Source organism: Mixophyes fleayi, chromosome 3 (genome assembly GCF_038048845.1).
Source record: "Mixophyes fleayi isolate aMixFle1 chromosome 3, aMixFle1.hap1, whole genome shotgun sequence".
NCBI lineage: Eukaryota > Metazoa > Chordata > Amphibia > Anura > Limnodynastidae > Mixophyes > Mixophyes fleayi.
In genome coordinates this window covers 343,651,406-343,673,130 of record NC_134404.1, presented here as the reverse complement: position 1 = coordinate 343,673,130, position 21,725 = coordinate 343,651,406, and the positions used below count along the sequence as shown (strand labels likewise).

The following is a 21,725-nucleotide window of genomic DNA, read 5'->3' as shown; positions in this document are numbered from 1 at the left end:
CTATCCAGTCACTAGGAACCAGTGACATCACTGAGATTGCAGCCTATCCAGTCACTAGGAACCAGTGACATCACTGAGAATGCAGTCTATCCAGTCACTAGGAACCAGTGACATCACTGAGAGTGCAGCCTATCCAGTCACTAGGAACCAGTGACATCACTGAGATTGCAGCATATCCAGTCACTAGGAACCAGTGACATCACTGAGAATGCAGTCTATCCAGTCACTAGGAACCAGTGACATCACTGAGAATACAGCCTATCCAGTCACTAGGAACCAGTGACATCACTGAGAGTGCAGCCTATCCAGTCACTAGGAACCAGTGACATCACTGAGAGTGCAGCCTATCCAGTCACTAGGAATCAGTGACATCACTGAGAGTGCAGACTATCCAGTCACTAGGAATCAGTGACATCACTGAGAGTGCAGACTATCCAGTCACTAGGAACCAGTGACATCACTGAGAGTGCAGCCTATCCAGTCACTAGGAACCAGTGACATCACTGAGAGTGCAGCCTATCCAGTCACTAGGAACCAGTGACATCACTGAGAATACAGCCTATCCAGTCACTAGGAACCAGTGACATCACTGAGAGTGCAGCCTATCCAGTCACTAGAAACCAGTGACATCACTGAGAGTGCAGCCTATCCAGTCACTAGGAACCAGTGACATCACTGAGAGTGCAGACTATCCAGTCACTAGGAACCAGTGACATCACTGAGAGTGCAGACTATTGATTCCCTACCTTTATGCCTAAGTAGTTTCACAGATTTCTAGTGAATTGATTTCTGTACAATGCACTAGGCTTTGTAAAGAACATTGTACAGCTGGTTCCTCCTTAAATTACCATCTTAATAGCACGAATCATAGTGTGGCCCTTCAAAGTGACATCATTGCAGGCTGCCGGGGTCTTCTTACATTAGAATTGTTTGACGTCTCTTTTTGAAGCTGTGACTATTGGGAATTACACCTTTGGTCTCATCGTGTCGGGGTATTCAATGTCGGAGTTTCCATCATAGTAGTAAGGTACCCAACCCGAAATATTACAGTGATAATAGAAAAAATGTTTTGCCGCAATTTATGAATGTTCACTGCTGCAGTGAAAAATGGCTGTCCCATGCTGGATCGGAGCACATCCTGCTCCGATCCAGCACTAAATAGGTTAATGCACAGATTAGGTTGAATATAAGTTCTATGTCCTATACTCTGCTCAGACAAGGAAGGCGCTAGCGCACCTATAGTGTAGTGTGTACGTCCTATATACCGTGCTCTGCTTTGGCACGAAGCTGAAGTGTAAATCTCAAAAAATACCCGCAGGACAGCCTGCAGGAAATCAATTCAGGATGTGCCAGCATAAGTGCAATTTGATACGAGTGAAATTATTAAAGATGTTATCAACCTAGTGAAATACATAATATCATCCAGTGGTCCAATCACTGCAGAATTTACAAATTGTGAGGGTCCTGGCAAGACTCCCGTACTCTCTCAAGCTGCTGTGGGACTACTAAGTTCCAGCATTGTGGGACTTGTAGAGCTGGAGAGCTACAGGTAGCCTAAACCAGTCTACCAGTTATCAGAGCTCATCTGCATTAGCCTGGGCCAATTAGTAACAACATTACACAAATTTAATCGGGGAAGATAAGAAGCTGCGGGGAAAAAAATTGTACTAAAATAGACACTTCAGAGAAAAATTAAGCAGCAGCTAATAAATGACAGGTTCATATTAAACTGGACTTTTTTAGCCTCGTTGGTCTTGTCATAGAACAGAAAATAGCAGCACTACCCTCACCCCAAATATTAAAAAAAAGTATTGGTTGTTATTCCCTCTGGTCGTATGCCCTGGACCAGATCCTCCTTGGTCCCTAATGGTCCCAAACAACTCTACAATGCAACTTTTAATAATCCAGTCTTCATGCGTCTCAACTGTGCGACTTGTGGGACTACATATCCCAGCTCTGACCATCTCTTCCTCCCCGTAGTAACTGTTTGAGATATATTGTTTATAGTTCTTTATGGATAAACATCTTCACGTGCTCCTAAAATTTAAATGGTCAGGTTTCTAAATTTAATACAAATGCATCAACTCCATTTATTATGTCAGTTGGTCTTTTTTTATTTTATGTATAGCTGTTTATATTACGCTGTGTTTTATGTAAATTTGTGTCTAGAGGTCTGCCATTATATTTGTCCTTGTGCACAAGTAGAAAAACAACATTAGCAAAAGTATATCTGCTCAAACTTCCTCTGTCGTCATTTGAGATGTTGGGAAATTTGTCTTGTTTGTTGGCTGGTTGTGGACCATGAGATATGTAGTTCTGGAGTTTTCTGAGGACCATGAGATATGTAGTTCAGGAGCTGGCAGAGGACCATGAGATATGTAGTTCTGGAGTTTTCTGAGGACCATGAGATATGTAGTTCAGGAGCAGGCTGAGGACCATGAGATATGTAGTTCAGGAGCTGGCTGAGGACCATGAGATATGTAGTTCAGGAGGTGGCTGAGGACTATGAGATATGTAGTTCAGGAGCTGGCTGAGGACCATGAGATATGTAGTTCAGGAGTTTTCTGAGGACCATGAGATATGTAGTTCAGGAGCAGGCTGAGGACCATGAGATATGTAGTTCAGGAGCTGGCTGAGGACCACAAGAGTCAGTAGCTTAGAAGCTGGATTCAATTCATAAGAGCTGTAGTTCAACAACATCTGAACCTGGCAGTTGTCTGTTTCTGATCTACAAAGTCACCAAAACAATGAAATATACTGAATAAAATAACTGTTCCCTTTTTTCAGGGCACAGATGTGATACAAATCTGCCCCAATAAAACAATACAAATATTCATAAAGGATTTTGTGGAAATATTTAACTTGTCGGCTTCTGTTGTTGTTTTAATAAAACGGAGGAGACAGAGAGGATAACGCCACAACATCTAATCATGTTTTTATGATGGAAATACAAGTTTAGGGGATTATTGCATAATTCAGCCTGAGCTCCCTGAAGAATGATTATTTCAGCTTGCTTTAAAGGGATTTTCTTTCAGGGATTATTCTATATGCTTTGAACCTGTAGAGAATTTCTGTGTTATTGGATTTCAGGTTCTTGAGAAGATATATATAGGGGATTGTTTTATACACAGAAATTAAATCAGTTTTTTAACCTTTTAATCATTATTGGTAACAGTGTCAAAGAGCAAGATCTCAATAACTCCTTGTCCAGAGGGAACACTGGTTCTCAATCCTGTCCTTCTAGTTGCACACAATATATTATTATTATTTGGATATTTATATAGTGCCACCTTATTCTATAGCGCAGTTCAATCAGCTCAGTGGAGCTTACAATCTAATATCCCTACCACAGTCACACACATAACAAAACAGACCAGAACCAGTTCTCCAGACAGGAGTTTCTTTAAGAGTGTGAACTACTCTTTTATTTGTGGAGGGGGAGATCTTTCTACAAAGCACCTTCCATAATAATTTTCCCCCGCCCGGGCGCTGTAGAAGACTTTGACAAACCCTGCCAGCATTACTGACTGACCTCTGTAATCTACTGCACAAATCTCCAAGTGGGACGTCCCACATGGGTTTCTTCTTTGAGTACCCTCCACAGGGCATATTTTAGGGTTTTCCCTCTGAAGTATTTACTGACCTGGCCGAACAGACTCAACCCCCTGTACATAATTAAGGAAACCCTTAAACATAAAGCTATTTGCAATCCAGGGTTGGTGAGTGGCCAGAGTAGAGGGGCAGAGTGGGAAGGAGCAGGTTCTCAGGCTGGTGCTGTCAGAGACTCAGGATTATAGTCTATCAGGGCCCTTTTTATCTATAACATCAAGACGCCCTTTCAAAGCTAATGTGCCACATGCAATGTGCTTGTAAAGAGCCTCTCTCAGCACGGAGACAAGAGCTGTATCTCCCCCTCTCTGCATTCTCTTATATATCGATCCACCACTAATGAAACGACTGCAGCTCTTTCTTCCTCTCCATGTACATATACACAGATAGAAGGAGCCTTTGTGATGCCCAAATCCCAGGAAAGACATCTCCCCCAGCACTTAACACCAAAACAGCCTTTAATCTACTCTCTTCATATCGATCGGAAGCAGCCTGGAATGCCTGGTATCTCCTGTACTATAATACCCTGCCAGCCTGCTGAACACCACAAAACAGTCCTAATTACCCAGCGCAGAATGCCGAAAATAGAAATAATGGTTAATATAGAAGAGAGGATGGAAAGTATCTGAATTCTGCCAAGTCATTCATTAATTAAGACAACAGCCCTACATTAAGTCATCATAACTAAGCGACACATAACTCCATCTCATCTCCGGGACAGACATCATCATCATCTTAATCATCATCATCATCACCAACATTTATTTATATAGCAACAGCAAATTCTGCAGCGCTTTGCAATTGGGAACAAACATTAATAAGACAATATTGGGTAATACATACAGACAGAGAGGTGAGAGGACCCTGCTCACAAGCTTACAATCTATAGGACAAAGGGAGTTTGATACACAAGGATAAGTGCTACTTCATATTGCACATTGTTCCAGCTAGAATGCAAAGGTAAAAAGTCACACAGCAATTTTGGTCAGAGGGTTGTTGTCTTGTGTTAGCTGTGTAGAGGGTGGTAATAGGGTAATCTATTGATTAAGAAGGTGGTAAAGGAATATTATAAGCTTGTCTGAAGAGGTGGGTTTTCAGAGAACACTTGAAGGTTTGAAGACTAGAGGAAAGTCTTATTGTAGGAGGGAGTGAATTCCACAAAGTGGGTGCAGCTCGAAAAAAGTCCTGTAACCGAGAATGGGGGGATGTGATTAGAGTGGAAGAGAGACGCAGATCTTGTGTAGAACGGAGGTGTCGAGTTGGGAGATATTTTGAGACAAGTGAGGAGATGTCGGTGCAATTTACAGACATCTTTGTTTATCCACACAATTAAGGGGAGATTTGCTAAAACCTCTTAAAAGATAAAGTGGAGGTGTTGCTCATAGCAACCAATCAGATTCTAGTTATCATGTAAATACTACATGCAAGAAAATGATAGCTTGCTCCACTGATTGCTTGTTCGACTTTTCATTTTTAGAAATTTTAGCAAATCTACCCCTTACCTTTATAAGGTATAGCCCTGTGGCCCATGGCAGATTTAGGCAAGTTACCCACATGCATTAGAAATCATGAGTATTTTTAATAAAAGCATTTATTGATGCCTGTGGGCGCTTAGCCTTTAACCCCGCCCATCCACAGGCCACGTCTTTTACACAGAGCAATCCCTATGTTCACTGTGTCATTCTTCAAGTGTGTTACGGAGCGTAATATAGTGACATTACTGTACATAATTCATCCCCACCTTAATTACACTTATATCACTTGATTTCTCTCAGATCCTTTTAATTTTGTTGGGATGTAATGTAAATGATACATCTGAAATATGCACAAAAATACTGGGCCTGATTCATTAAGGAAAGTAAGGCAAAAAAAGAGTAATTTTTCTGCAGGACAAAACCATGTTACAATACAAGGGTGAAAATTAGTTTATTATTTTGCACATAAGATAAATACTGGCTGTATTTTCATGTAGCACATACATACTTGATAGCTTTTTTTGTACACTGACATTTAAAGTTGATCTAGAACATGCCCTATCCCAACTATAAGTCTGCCATTATATTTTACATTTATCTCCCCCTTAGATGCAACGTGGTTTTGCCAAGGTGCAAAGTTACTCTTTTTTTTGCTTTCCTTTCCTTATTGAATCAGGCCCTCTGTGCCTAGTGCTCAATCCAGCCCCACCTATAGCTTGTATGACTATAATGGAGGACAATATTTTATACTTCAGTGATTTATTGAACCTTTCATTCAGTCACATTCTTCCCAAGACTCTGATTTGACGTTTGATTCAATTCCCGGTGATAAGTGGATCTATGTTTCAGCCGTTCCTTGCGGGTAGAGTAATGCAGGTTTCAAATTGAACGGTTTAGTCAACTGGTGCCGGGTTGTTAAGTCTGGTTCACAGTGATATTTACACTTTGGGGCAAGATGGTCTCCGAAGCATCACCCGATAAAATAACTTTCCTGCGGTGCCAGCCTTTCTTCCGTGTGAAACCTAAGGGGTTTTATAAACCAATTTATATTCCTCCCCAGCTGAGTCACAATAACCTGAGCACACAAGTGGTGGCACAGAATATGAACCATCGCTCTCTCTGGGCTAGATTTACTAAGCTGCGGGTTTGAAAAAGTGGGTATGTTGCCTATAGCAACCAATCAGATTCAAGCTTTCATTTATTTAGTACCTTTTACAAAATGACAGCTAGAATCTGATTGGTTGCTATAGGCAACATCTCCACTTTTTCAAACCCGCAGCTTAGTAAATCTAGCCCTCCGACTTGTGTAGTTGTACAAAAATGTCTGAAAGGGGTTAATGTTGAACCTGAATTACATTTGGCCAGGACATTGCTTAAAATTTAGGTGACATTTCTTTTTTTTTTAGCTCATCGTTGTTTTGCCAGTGATTGGCTGAAAGTCACATGACAGACAAATGTTAGCAGTTCATTTAAACATACAAACAAAAGCACAATAAATTCAGTTACCCGTGAAGTAATGTGCTGCTTAGGGTCAAAAATGTTTCTAGTAAATTGAAAAACACCATAGATATAAAGGGGCTATTTAGGAAAGTCACAAAAGCCCTTTCTCCAGCGAAAACATCTAAATATAAAAACAATGCCTTCGATGATGACCCAGGCATGGAAAACTTTTGCCCGGTATCTCAGGAGAAAGCTCTCTGTAAGTCTATTTAACGAGGACAGCGGCACTACAAGTACCTCCGCTGTCGACATGCCAGGATGGCAGTAGAAGGGGATAGTAACAGAAAAAAAATACTTTATTTATTTAAATCAAGCGGTATTATATTTTTCATTTTGGAATTGTATTAAAATATTTATTATTGTTATTTTTGTAGATTTTTAAACTTTTTTTTACAATTTTTATTTGGAAAGTGGAACCAGAAGACCAAGTCAGAGCATTAAATTCTACTGCGCCTGCGCCGATGCCAGCAGTCTGTCTGCCAAAGTGGTAAGACTCCCCTTACTGTTGTCACACAGTATCACCTGGGGAGCTGAGAGTCCCTCAGCTGCCCCAGCGAAACTTTATTAATAAATTGCGGCACTAAGAGATTTTCTTCTGCTGTGATAAGCTATAGAAAATTTCTGTTATCGCTCCACAATGGTACATAGGTCACAATGTGACTTTCATTTGCGTTAATGGTATAATCTGCTGACCCTTGAAGAGCAATGACCTCACCGGGTCGCACCACAGTAACGCTGCCCCCCTCTGTTCTATCGCAATGGTAGCAGAACATGAACGGCATAGGGTGCTCAATTGCGTCGTTGGTATAAACTGGTTATGATCCATCTATAAGTTGCGATGTTGCAATCAACACATTCAAACAAAACAACAAGCTCATTTCTTCAAGTTGACAGAAGTTAAAGTCAGCGAAACCCAGGTAGAAGCCATTGTCGTCTCCATGTCCTGGAGACCCTCTAGAGCTAAAAGTCTGGTGCGCAGCGAATCACAGGTGGGCGGTGATTCAAAGTTTCTCACAGCGGGTTAAATCCAAGCGAAAATATTTGTCTCTAAAGGCACAAAACAGAGCTGCACCATTCCTAAAGGATTTAAAGCACACCACACACAGGGCTTATATTCTCTCAGCGCACGTAGGAACGCAGTTCTGGAGCGTCTTCTGAGTGTTTTATGAGTAAAGATCATTCTTACTGTCCTCCAAGCCTACGTCATAAGTTTTCAAGTTCATCTTCTATTTTCTCTACAGTACAAATTAAGCACTGACCACACGGCTTGTTCAAAGTTTTATTAGAAGAATTAATTAAAAAGGATAAGAATATTGTGCTCCCTAAACCCAGTTAATCTACAAAACACCAGTAACATAACAGATAACGGGTAGTTTTTTGATGTATCTAATAAACTGCACTTGTTATTTAGACATGAGCACCAATTTTCATAAACGTTGTGTGATGACTCTATATGCCTATCGACTCCTAAGGAAAGGGTGAGGCACAACATTTGGTATGTGGTATGGATCTGACTCTATTTTATATTAAGCAACATTTTGTCTTAAAAGTACTGATAAGAACATGACTTGTAAATAAGTTTTAGTAACTTGTCTGCAAAAAGTATATATTGCTGAAGCTTCCATCCTACCAACTTGTGAGCTGGAGAATTGTGAGCCGTGCGAATCTGAAAAGACGTTAAACTGAGCTCCTGCATCTTCTTCTCTACACTATGCCCTGGCAGCCAGGGGCACTGTGAGTTTTTATTTTGATGAGACAATATTGATACACTCTACAGAACAGTTAACCCTTTGCTGAGAATATTTGTAAAGGGACACTATCATGGAAGTTATGCCCATAATTGAGTCACGTAATTAAAGATAATGGGCCTGATGCATTAAGGATCTTAACTTAAGAAACTTCTTATTTCAGTCTCCTGGACAAAACCATGTTACAATGTAAGGGGTGCAAATTAGTATTTTGTTTTGCACATAAGTTAAATACTGACTGTTTTTTCCTGTAGCACACAAATAACTGATAGCTTATTTGTACACTGAAATTTAAAGTTGATATTTGTGTGCTACTTGAAAAAACAGTCAATATTTAACTTAAATAAGAAGTTTCTTAAGTTAAGATCCTTAATGAATCAGGCCCAATGAGAGACTATCTATGAAAGGTGCACAGGCAGGGGTATAAACTTGCAGATGTTGGGCCTCATAGTAAAATATTTTTTGTGTGATGGGACATAGCAATGTATATCTACTCACTAGGACCTACGCTTTGCTTTCTGGTGCGTCTATAGTGGAGCCCCATTTGGGTTGTCAATTCCATCACAGTAGCTCCATTGAGCCTTTGGTGGCCCTCCCTACCGGCTGGACCCATAACAGCCACATGGACCGTCTGGTAATTAAGCTGCTGTGGATATGAATGTATAATAAAAGGTACTGTAACCCATAGTAACAAATCTGATTCTACTGGAAATATTTCTGCTACACTTTTCTGTAGATTCCAATTTCCTTTCCTATAGTCCTTAGAACTCTTCCGAAATCAGTTGTGGAGGCTTGTCATATACTTTTCTCATGAAGATTTGGATTTGTTGTACACGTAGTTGTGACTCAGACTCTCCAATGTAAAATGTGGAACAGAATGGAGGTAATTTATGAGCAAACACGATGCACAGTGCAGGACACCTTGGAATTTTTTCCTGGGCTGACCAACGACTATCATCGTCCTGAGATAGCGATAGGAGGACAGTGGATGTTGGCAATAGATGAAACTGGTTACAATTCCGCCAGTTGCCATGTACTATGTAGACAATGCACTGGAATATGGACAGGAAGTGCCAAGTTTCGGATAATTCTGACCATTGGCGAAGCCCCTTCTGCTAATAATCCCCCAGATCACAATCAGGTGGGAGAACTATAAGGTTATCCAGGTGTTTCCACCATTTTCTATCCATTGGTAGCAGATTTAATAGGCTCTTTGTCCTCTTTCTCTAAAAAACTTCTTCATCACTCCCTTCAGAATAGATGTTTTGTGTGAACGTTTCCTGGCAAGGCGGAGGAAATATTGTCCGACAGACTCTATAGACATATAGTGATTGGCTTCGTTATAGTCCATGCCCTTTGATTGGCTGGATTCTGGGCATTATTTATTCAACAACATTTTGGCGAAGCTCCAGCAATTTGTTGATTACATACCCAACAACAAATCAAAGAAATTGGTCCAAACTTCAGAATTGGATGAATCAATTCGCTCATCTCTAGTTATTTCTTGTGGTCCAAGAGAATCTATAGTATGTTTAGGTTACCTATGTCTTTCCTTGGAATATAGAATCTCAGCATGCCTCTGGTCTTTGGCCTTTTGCTAGCTAGGACACATATCATAATATCTGGGGAGCCTCAGGTTGTAAACTTCTGACCTATAGGAAAGTTGAGTGAAGTTGGATAAGTAATATACAATTTACATTAGACTATTCTTACATGTATAACACAATTACTGCATTATGCAATGTACACCCAAGGTACCAAGTTTTTGAACTGTCAACCAAGATCCTATAAGGAGTAATCCAGTTCTCATCTACACTGATGATTGGGCTGAGAGTTTGCTGCTAGCGAGTTATTTTAGTAACCGCTCTGAAATATTCCATAATTACAAACTACGAGCACTGAACCTTTGGAATTAAAGTGACTACTCAACAATTGATTTGTTCTCATGAAAGAAAGTTTTAAAAATACATTATAAATTTTGAGATGAAGGTCGTGACCCTGAGTTTATTACCCAATCAGTCAAAAGCAGAATTGTTAGAACCCATTTACCATCATAAGTCAGCGCCTGGATCAAAGGAAGGGTCGTGCAACTGGAGTAATTATTAAGCAGACAGTTAATGTACGCTATTGTGTGTTAAATCTACTTGTCCTAATTATTACGGTGACAAAACTGTGCTGAGAAAAACAACTTCCCGGCTGTAGACTGAGCGGTGATTACAGACATCATGGGGCCTCTGTGCAGTGATAACGACGGGCACACTTCCACCTCCGTCCGTGGAAACGCCTCACCTGTCCATGTCTCCATCCTGACCCCAATCACCGGATGCCCCATGGCAAGCTTCCTGCATTGCCCCATACTCCCTCCGCGGCGGTGCTGTATACAATACAGCACCGCCGCGGACGCTTCTTTGACATTGCCGCGGCTGCTGTATAGTACAGTGCTGCTATGGTGGCCACTTAGTTTGTGCACGGGGGGGGGGGGTTTCTGAAGACTCAGAAACCCCCCCTGCGTGCGCCACTGCTCCTAGAGTGTTTACAGAAATACAGCAGCATTACAGGTATTGGTGACGGAGTGAATGAGCAGTCACAGATGTAGCTGATGGCAACAGGACCCCAGTATAAGATGTGAGCTAGGATCAGACATGTCGAAGCATCAGTGATGACTGTTCAGGAGATATCAGAGATTTGTGATGTCTGGAGAGCGTGATGCAGTGATATCACCACACAGGGCTCCAGATTTAGAAAGCTGGAGCCCTGCTGGGTTTATAAACAGAGGGAATTAGTCTGTGAGTTATTTATGGCTGTGCTTACAGCGTATTACTGCATGAACCCATTATAACATCTATCTGTTTCATGTTTGTCCTACCTACTACCGTTCAGAAGACTCCCAGATCCCTCTTCCTGATGACATGATTCGTGTCGCCATGGCCCATTGTGCAATAATGCAATTTTGTCATTAAGCGGGAGCAAGTTTGTGGTGATGTTAATTGGATAATCACACCACCCCCGCACTTGCCCTTTGGACCTGCTCCTTAGGGCCTCCACTCCAGGACCTCCTCTCAAGGACCTCGTCCCCAGAACCTCCTCTCCAGGGCCACCTCCCTAGGGCCTCCACTCCAGGACCTCCACTCGAAGACATCCTCTCTAGGACCTCCTCCCCAGTACCTCCACTCTAGGACATCCTCCCCAGGACATTCACTCCAGGACCCCACTCCAGGACCTCCTCTCCAGGACCTCTTCTCCAGGACCTCCTCCCCAGGACCTCCTCCCCAGAACCTCCTCTCCAGGACCTCCTCCCCAGGACCTCTACTCCAGGACCTCCTCCCAGGATATCCACTCCAGGACCTCCTCCCTAGCATCTCCTCTCCAGGACCTCCACTCCAGGATCTCCTCCCCAGGATCTCCTCCCCAGGACATCCACTCCAGGACCTCCACTCCAGGACCTCCACCCAGGACATACACTCCAGAACCTCCTCCCCAGGATCTCCTCTCCAGGACATCCTCTCCAGGACCTCCACTCCAGAACCTCCTCCCCAGGACCTCCACTCCAGGACATCCACTCCAGGACCTCCACTCCAGGACCTCCTCCCAGGACACCCACTCCAGGACCTCCTCTCCAGGATCTCCTCTCCAGGACCTCCTCCCCATGACCTCCACTCCAGGACCTCCACTCCAGGACCTCCTCCCCTGGACTTCCTCTCCAGGACATCCTCTCCAGGACCTCCACTCCAGAACCTCCACTCCAGGACATCCACTTCAGGACCTCCACTCGAAGACATCCTCTCTAGGACCTCCTCCCCAGTACCTCCACTCTAGGACATCCTCCCCAGGACATTCACTCCAGGGCCCCCACTCCAGGACCTCCTCTCCAGGACCTCCTCCCCAGGACCTCCTCCCCAGAACCTTCTCTCCAGGACCTCCTCTCCAGGACTTCCTCCCCAGTACCTCTACTCCAGGACCTCCTCCCAGGACATCCACTCCAGGACCTCTACTCCAGAACCTCCACTGCAGGACCTCCACTACGAGATGCTTTACAAGGGAAAGTCTTCCGCAGAGAACCGTGGCGAAAGCTATCACCGGGCCCAAAGCTATGATAAATAGGGAGGGCTTTCTATTTTCCCCATAATATCCCAAGGAAGAAAGACCCTCTTTGATGACTGTAATCTACCGCTGATATAACTAAAGTATCTGTCTTACAGCAGTGCACGAGATAAGAAAACCATTATTGTCTCAATACTTGTTGCTTTATATATCACTAATTGGAAAACTATTCATTCAGATAATGGCCTCAAGAGCTTTTTAATGTGTTCACTTACTTCCCTGCAATTTGTTCCCCCCAAATTCTCTCCCCATGGGTGACGGTCTTAAATTGCACAGCTGCCCTCATTTCAGATTTGTGCAGTTTTGAAAATATTATTGAGACTTTAGAAAAATATGGTAATTGCAAAGTTTTACTGACACGATATATATTATATTAAAAAAATATTGAAAACAAAAAAGAATTAAATTATGTACAGCGGATAAACGGTCTCACAAACTGAAAATACGTTTGCATTGTCGAAACTATAGGAGAGGGGTGACAGCTACAGGGCCGAAGGTGAATAAGGTCAGGTGATGTTTCATCCTCCCAAGGTCCCTGCTCTTGTCTCAAAAAAGGCCCCGTTCTGCCCTTTTGGGCTTTTTTGCGGGTCTGGCTCTATGCGCAGCAAAGACCCAATGGCGGGGATTCAACGGATGCTTAGACAAGGTCTATACTCTACTCTTCGAAGAGCAAAGTGGGAGCCTCGGGAGAGTGGCGCAGCATTGCCGTGCTGTCCCCCAAACTTTGGTATGGGGAGCGGTGAATCTGTGTTCCGCCCTTAGTAGGGTGTTATACTTTTACTGATTTCTGTGTATTTTTTTTACTTACAGCAATTGTTCTGATGCCCATCTACAATTATATATGCCAAAGCCAATAACCCTCTATTCAGTCCCTTTGCTCTGGGAACCTGACTTAGTTTAGTTGCCTCTGTCACCCATTTCAGTTTTTCATTAGCAATGTATTTCCTTTTCTTTTGCTTTATGATCCCAAAAAAGTTTGAAAGCAGGAGGCGCAATCAGTGCTGTATAGGCAGCGTATTATTGGTCAGCGGAAATTGATCAACGGCCACCAATCGGGTACCACCTTCGCCGACTTACAACCACATGTCAGGTACTGAACTGTCCCCTTTTTCAAACTTCCTCCAGAATCATTGCTGTGAAAAGCAGCGACTGGCATTTAATGCAAGGGGAGAATACATTATTTATCTAAAAACAAAGTATCTTTTGGAGCATTCTGTTGGTTTTACTGGAAACTTTGGTCATCAAATAGTGCAAACAAAATCGCTCTACCTTAAAGCAACACAGTTTACGTTGGAAAATAAGGGAGCGCTGTCCAGATAAATTATACATTTATTAAAATAACTTTACTGTCAGCCCATCGGCGTCTGCTGACGCGTTTCTCTGCCCACTGTTTAGTAATTGTCGGCTTCCGTCGATGAAACAGCGGTAACTTTCTGATGAATTATGAAACACCTCCATGAAAAATCTGATGTGTGGGTTTCCTCCAGGTTCTCCGGTTACCTCCCAAATGCCAAAAACATACTTATAGGTTAATTGGCTGCTATCAAAATTGACCCTAGTCTCTCTCTCTCTGTCTGTCTGTGTATGTTAGCGAATGTAGACTGTAAGCTCCAATGGAGCAGGGACTGACGTGAGTGAGTTCTCTGTACAGCGCTTCGGAATTAGTAGCGCTATATAAATAGCTGATTATGATGATGAAATCGCCAATTACTAAATAGTGGGTGGAGAAACGCAGCAGAGTACACCGATGCGCTGACAGTTATCGGCCCAGGGTTTGCTCCAGCGGACATTATCTTTCTCAGTGAGATAACAGCTGGCTTATTACTGGAACATCGTTGGGTTCTTTGTCTGTGGTCATCACAATCAGTGTTATCCACTGTGCTGTCGTCTGTTCCCTCATCATAGAGGTTTCCTTTTACAGCTCAATTACTTTCTGGGACTGTCTCTATTACTATTGGAGAGCATATAAGTTATTTACCCATTTGATCATCTATCCGCTGTTTCAATGTTTAATTCTGATTTTGAAAAGTGTGGACTATTTATTGAATCCATAGAGATCTCACAATGGTTGACTATTACCTGTTATATAGAATTGACCTATTTTAGTTCTATATGTTATTTTTTTACATGCATTTATGTTGTGGGTTTATGGTTTATGTGATATGAACCGTTCATTATTTTGGGCAACTAATTCTTATGCCAGCTATGTCTAGCGTTACTGTTGGTTTTAATTTAACATTATTAATTTACCTGTACAGGGCGCCCTTGCAATCATTTCGATTTACTTTTTCCATGCCTCAGACCCCTGTCTGTTGTAGGGAGCAGCGGTTCAGATAGGCGCTGTCATCATCAAATTGTAGTAGCGGCTGATTTTGTTTCCATTGTTTAGTAACTGTACGTCATTGTTCAGCGGACGTATCTCTGGCGTTTTATCGACGCATCGATTTTGCTTATTCATTAATCCGCAACAGTAACTTTATGATGAATAGTGATATAACGCCATGAAAATCATGTAGCCGTGTATTACCTAGCGGACGTCAGTACGGTCATTATGAGATAACAAATCGTTATGTTCATATTTTATGATTATTTTAATAAAACAATTTTTAAGAACCTTTTTAAGGACGATGTAAGATGCAGAAAACCAACATGTTTTTAGGATGATGTCACTAGTTTCCATCTTTTATATTGATAAATATAGAAAAGTAAAGCGATATGAAACCTGCTGCATAAACGTGGTTTGTTTTCTTATTTAACTGTCTGCATTTGCTGCCTATATTTATTATTCCTTATGTTATTTATGAAGAAGAATGTGTGTTAATACTTTGCCGGATATATAAATAAAGAGGTCGGAGTTCCCAGTGCAGACGGAGCGCTAGAACACAGAGATATTCCCCCGGCGCTCACACCGACACTATCCAGCCATCATTGGCAGGTAATAAAATTATGCTGTTTGCAGGTTGCATGTCCACTGAATAATGTAATCTGCAAGACATGAAAACAATGCATCACGGATATATCCCCGGGGCGGCCGGTATTGACTTACTGTTAGTCAGAGGAGAAATGGGCATTGAGCTGCGAACAATAATATTCAGCAGCCGTCCTCAGAAGAATGTGCATAAATCGTGAACATAAAGAGAAAACACAATCACCAGCGCTGAGCGGTCTAATGATACTAATAACAGCCTGGATCTATAATACCTACCAATGAGGCAGGAAGGGGCATTTGTGAAGACGCCTTTGAAGTGGGCAGAAATTGCCCCGCAGAAAAAGCTTATTCCTTTACCTAGACACATGGGAAAGTCATTTGTGGGGATCCCCTGACACGTTTGTTTCCCGAAGAGCCTCCCCAGCTGTGCAGACACTTAGACATCTTTCAATTGCTCCGTACAGTAATCCCCCAGCCCCTGTTTAGCTAACAACTAATGTTGTTGTTTTGTGGAACGCCCCAGTTGCCCCACCTATAGTCTGGATCTGTAATGTACAACAGTATAACAAGTCCACTTTAATTTCTATGATATCTAAGAAGAACGTACGTCTGGTTTGGTGGGTCGCTGTAGCCAAAATAAATATCAAGCCCAGGAACAGTAAGATTTTGGGGCCCCTTCCATAGTTGCCGAGAGGACGGGGACACAACAGTTTGGTGACAGAGGCTAGGCAGGGACCCCAGGGAGGCCTGGGACAAAATACTTTCCCCCCTCTCGATGCCCCTTTTCGTACTTGCCTACTTTGTATGACCTTTCTGGGAGATTCTGGAGAGGAGTTCGAAGGTTCAAGTGCAGGGAGCACGATATCTCCATTCCTGTCACGGACCCGCCCTCGGCTGTAGGGCCATGATTCGCGGCTAATTGCATCATTACCACCCCACCGACTTTGTAAGTGGATCGGGCAAGGCCTGGGGACGTGACCATCTCCTCCTTTAAGAGTCTGAGAGAGCTGCCTGAAATTTGGAAGTCTCTCCCGAGTAGGCTAATATGGAGATCCATGTTTATTGTGCCCATATAAAAGCATCACAGGCAAACAGAGATATTACCAAGTACCTAATCTTCCTTTCAGACATAGAGGGGATATTAAAGTTAATATGCAATCCTCTGAAACCTGAATGTATTCCACACTCATGGATATATTTCATAGCATTCCGCAGTGGACCCCTCTCCCTACATTCCCTGGTGAAGCCTCCATGCTCCAGTCTCACATTGCTGTATAATGCACAGAGTCCCCTTTCATATAGGGAAGGCCATTCCCAAGACCCAATTGTGGAGTCAACTCTGTAGATGGATTTATCTGATTGGACCAGGGTTACTGTGTAGCCAATAGGCTACAGCAGAATATGTCACTCGTCCAATCAGATAATGCTCACTGTTGGGTTCTCCCCATGTAACCATCCATTGGTCAGTAATGTATAAACTATTCCCGGTTCAGGGAACGGCATCTCCATATAAATTGGTGACCATAAACCATACACACAGCTGGCTAGGAAGAGTGGGGCGAATACAGGCATCAGTGTATTTAGTCAATTAATATATATATATATATATAGAGAGAGAGATAATGGGTCTTATAAAGAACCCCCTTTGACAGACATATAATAGGACATCTCATAGGTAGCTGGGACACGGGAGATGTATAATGAAGCAGAACCTGGTGTTTATATATCTCAGTACTAACGGTAAGATCCAATATACAGCAGATGTCACTGTGATTTACATGGACCTGGATTGAAGATGAAGATAACTCCCCCACCCCCCTTCATACTGTTTAGAGGCTGAAATATATTTTCCCTGACACGCTGCTCTCCGTGCTGATAGCATCCTTGTGTCGTGCTGGGATTTATAGTCCACTCATTGTTATTTTATTACATGCGATGAGACAGTTTTGTAGCCACCATAAAATCCTCTTCATCCCAGATTAATTGCTGCGGTTTCCCTCACGCCCCCCCTCCCGCCCCTTGTCCCCGCTAGGTACAGCAGAACTTAACACAACAGCAATTATCTTTACATAGCGGGTACAGAGACCCCCGAGGACCCACTCCGTGGGTCAGTGCCACCCAATTTACTCCTGGCGCCCACCCGTACCTGCCCTCTCTCTGCTTGCTTGCTTTCCATTTATTCATTCCTGAGCAGCAGCCGTGATTGTATTTCTTCCTTATAAACAATCCCATTTGTCTCACTCTGAATTTTTGGTTTGCTTTCAATGTAATTCTCTCAGGAAGGGGCGACCTGGAGTGGGAGAAAGAGAAGCGCTTTCTGCTAAATTATTCAGCCCGCTCGCCTCATTAACCCATGAAGTGCCAGGGCCGCAGGGAACGCCGTTTCTTTCCTCCTGGTGGCACAGCGAATATCTGTGGCTTGCGGGTCAGTCAGTGTTAACTCATTCACTGCTGCATACACAGAATCAAACCCGTTCTCTAACAATAAATCCTCAGCACGTTGGACGCTGGACTCCTTCTTGTAGAACAGAAATTCCCAATATGATGTGTTATATTATTTATTAACATCATATTATGTGTTGACGTCTGGCGTGTGTGACTGCTATGTAACATAGTTGCACATATATATAGAAAGGTCACGTTTTATATATATATATATATATATATATATATATATATATATATATATATATAAATCATCAACATTTATTTATATAGCGCCAGCAAACTCCGCAACGCTTTACACATTGTGGGTGGATGCACTCAGAGGCATTAGGTTGTAAGTAAATACATTATCCATGGTTTGCTATCTGCAAACCTTTGATTGATCTAAAATATGGTTAAAGTATGCTTATTCCTCCCAAAATTAAAAAATAATAATTCTGTTGAATTAGCTGCAATGCATTAAAATAAAAAATATTATGTACCAGTGATCAAGTTCACCAATTTAGGAGAGTCTGCGATGGCTTAATGGGCCCCCACCAGAAATCAAATGTATTGCTCACTCAGCCTTTTTTCAAACTAACTCTAGGGTTGTCGGAGCTCCTCCCCCGCAGACTTCCCATTCGATGCAAAGCTGGGTTTCAAGAACTCCGCTGTCAGTATGAAATAACAACCGAGGATCATCAGCTTTGGACTGTTATGAAAACTGTAGGGGCCATTGGGTGTCCCCCCTCCCTCTTCGCTGTGTCACTTCCCCCACTTAACAGATGAAGGGAAGGAGGGGGCGTCAGGCTGGGAATGTGGCGTTGTTAGGATGGGGGCAGCCAGAGGGGATCATGGCTACTGGATGAGATGTTACCTGCGGCATAGAGTTCTCTAGCTATACGAGAGTCAGACACCATCGTGGACTGCAGCGATGATGTCATGTAGCTCATTAATGGAACCTGTGGAGGGGAAGAAGATACATTGTTCTCCTCGGTGACAGCAGATTTCATGCGGCTTGAAAGTGTTTTGCGTGTTATGTAAATTTGATGTTTATCCATGGGGAAAAAAGTTGTTATAGGAACAAGTTTTCCCAGCTTGTACAGATAACATTTGGATGCTATTTGCTTGAATGAATATTAATCAAAGTTTGTTGGCTGTAAAACTTGTGCGTCATGAAAGAAGAAACCCAGAATTGTACAGAAATGGTCACAGTCTCGTGTTTCAGAGAATGCGGTTTTACAGAGAGGATGGGGGCCGGCATCACAAGTCGTGAGGGTGGGTTTCTGTAACAACTTACTTTATTCCGTGTGGAGCAATTCTTGATGTAGAAGATGCAAAATACATCAGTAATATTATGTCTGTGAAGGGTCCTTGATGGCAACCTGATACGTCTGAAGGGTCTGCATGTGTGGACCTCTAACCTTCAAAAGGACCACACATTACCCTTACACACATTAAAACAATACATCCAGAAACAGAGGCTCCACAAGTCCTTAGAATAGAACCCACGTTTCTCAAACCAAAACACCCCCAGACCCCTCAAAATGGCCACTCGCCAAAACCATCCCTATATCCCATTTAGAACCCCATTTACCCAGAAACACCTCTGAGACTTCCCACTTTCCTAAAACACCCTCATCCTCCCCATTCACTTAATAAGAGCTGGGACTATGGGTGAAGCTCAGTGGTTCATAAAGCAGAGAAAAGGGACGATGAGTAATAAAGCAGCAGGAAACTGGGGGTGAAGGCTCAGTGGGCGACATCTGACCCTCCGGCATCCTGTTGATCATCTCTGAGTTAGATAGTTGGGCTACAGGAGCCTCTGATAGGATCAGTGTTTGTGGCACCTTTAGATTGGCTGTGTCTAGTGTCCAATCAGGTGACAAATACTCTACTCACAGTGTGAAATTTTAATGATCTGTGCCGCCAGGTGGACTTGATGTGGGCTCAATACAGGACAAGGTGGAGCCTCAGCCAATGGTTACATAAAGGGGAGCGTGAGCTGCAAACTAGGTTGATTATTCAAAACTAGAGAAGCCCTTTAAGTTTAGGATGGTACAAACTTATAGGTGAACATTTTCATGACCTGTAAGACGATATCTGCTGTATCCCTGATTGATCAGTAATGTGATAATGTCTTTACCTCGAACCATCACACACCTTACATGTGTACCCAATATTAACAACCTGTTATAAATAATGGCAGACAACCATTTATTTTTGGATCTCTGGAGGTCACCGCTTAATAAACTGATTGCTGAAAATTGGCGGCAAGAAAAACAGTGTCATCAGCTAAAAACCAAGACTACCAATTAATAAAGAAGGGCCCATCCGAACCCTCCGCTGTCTCCTGGAGTCTCTCCATCTCCTCCATTAGCTCAGTCAGAGTCCCCTGTAGAGGCGAGCCCCAACGGCACCAGCGCATTGTTCGCTGACCACGGCTCTGTACCAACCGGCCTCATCTGAAAATAAAATAGATTGGGGTTAATTTCTTTTAATGTGTAATAAAAAATAATAATTGTTTCTTATAAGTTGGGGCCGACAGTTTACAGTGCTGGTAGCACTGGTTAAGGCACGATAAATAGGGCGTACTCTGTTCTGTTAGTGTATTTTGTAAGCATTAGTTAGAAGCTGAATGAATGAATAAGCCCCACAGGAATAAAATCATTTACATTTTGTTTTAGGAATGAAATACAATGTACAGCTATTGATGTTAGACTCTGTATATGGGCTGTATCAATACAAAGACTGTATATCTTAAGAACATTTGGCAAAAGAAACACTGCTCAATATAATCAATTTTCCTTTGAAAACATTGCTCAGTTGTGCAGATGTTTACTTCAGATGCCCGTTCACATAAAATCCTGTGTAGCTGATTCCTGGAATTATGTTTTTTTCCATTAATCTATCAGGACTTTTATAGTGCGGCTGAGGAAAGGGGCTATTTCACCAGAAGACAACTTTGAAACCAGATCACAAGTTTCCTGAGAAAAATGGAGGTTTAGTACATCTGTGTGTGTGAGAGTGTGTGTGTGAGTGTGTGCATGCCTGTGTGTGAGTGTGCGTGTGTGTGTGTGTGTGTGTGTGTGTGTGAGTGTATGGGCAGCATGGTGGCTCAGTGGTTAGCACTTCTGCCTCATAGCACTGGGGTCATGAGTTCAATTCCTGACCATGGCCTTATCTGTGTGGAGTTTGTATGTTCTCCCTGTGTTTGCGTGGGCTTTCTCCGGGTGCTCCGGTTTCCTCCCACACTCCAAAAACATACTGGTAGGTTAATTGGCTGCTATCAAAAAATTGACCCTAGTCTCTCTCTGTCTGTGTGTGTGTGTGTGTGTGTGTGTGTGTGTTGGGGAATGTAGACTGTAAGCTCCAATGGGGCAGGGACTGATGTGAGTGAGTTCTCTGTACAGCGCTGCGGAATCGGTGGTGCTATATAAATAAATGGTGATGAGTGTGTGAGTGACTGTGTGAGTACACAATCATTGCCTTTTTTTCTGCACAGTTCTAGCTATAAGCTGCTGATTCATCAGAGGACATAAAGCTGTGATTCCGTCCAGCCACCGCGTTGATATTTATTATATTGTGAAGATAAGTGATATTTTAGCTCCACAATAAATGAGGATTTACTGAATGTTATTATTAACAGATAAAAGTCCGTGTTTCTATAGTGCTCTGAGAGCAGGTGATTCACATCATTTGTTTTCTGTAGCAGGAAATAATAATCATTAATTAGTTTCTTCCTCATCTAATAATCCATGAATGTATCTTATATAACTTAGATTACTATAAATGCATCTAACATCCAACGTGGCAGCTGCAACCAACGGTCACAGCCCCGCCCCATACTTAGTGTCCTACGAGCATAACACTGGAGGACAGAAGCCAGGGAGGTCAGCCATGGACCGTCGTGTCATTGTCTATGGAGAATATACAGAT

The 21,725-nt window shown here is 42.7% G+C and overlaps 1 protein-coding gene and 1 long non-coding RNA gene across 5 annotated transcripts in view; one reads left to right on the top strand and one right to left on the bottom strand.

Moving 5' to 3' along the window:
- The window catches only part of MDGA1 (MAM domain containing glycosylphosphatidylinositol anchor 1), a 272,622-nt gene that overhangs the window by 49,329 nt on the left and 201,568 nt on the right, over positions 1 to 21,725 (top strand). The window lies entirely within an intron of this gene.
- Positions 20,010 to 21,725, bottom strand: part of LOC142145015 (uncharacterized) — a 32,840-nt gene continuing 31,124 nt past the window's right edge. The window contains exon 3 of the long non-coding RNA XR_012689811.1: positions 20,010 to 20,251. This is a non-coding gene — a long non-coding RNA (uncharacterized LOC142145015). The remainder of the gene's footprint in view (positions 20,252 to 21,725) is intronic.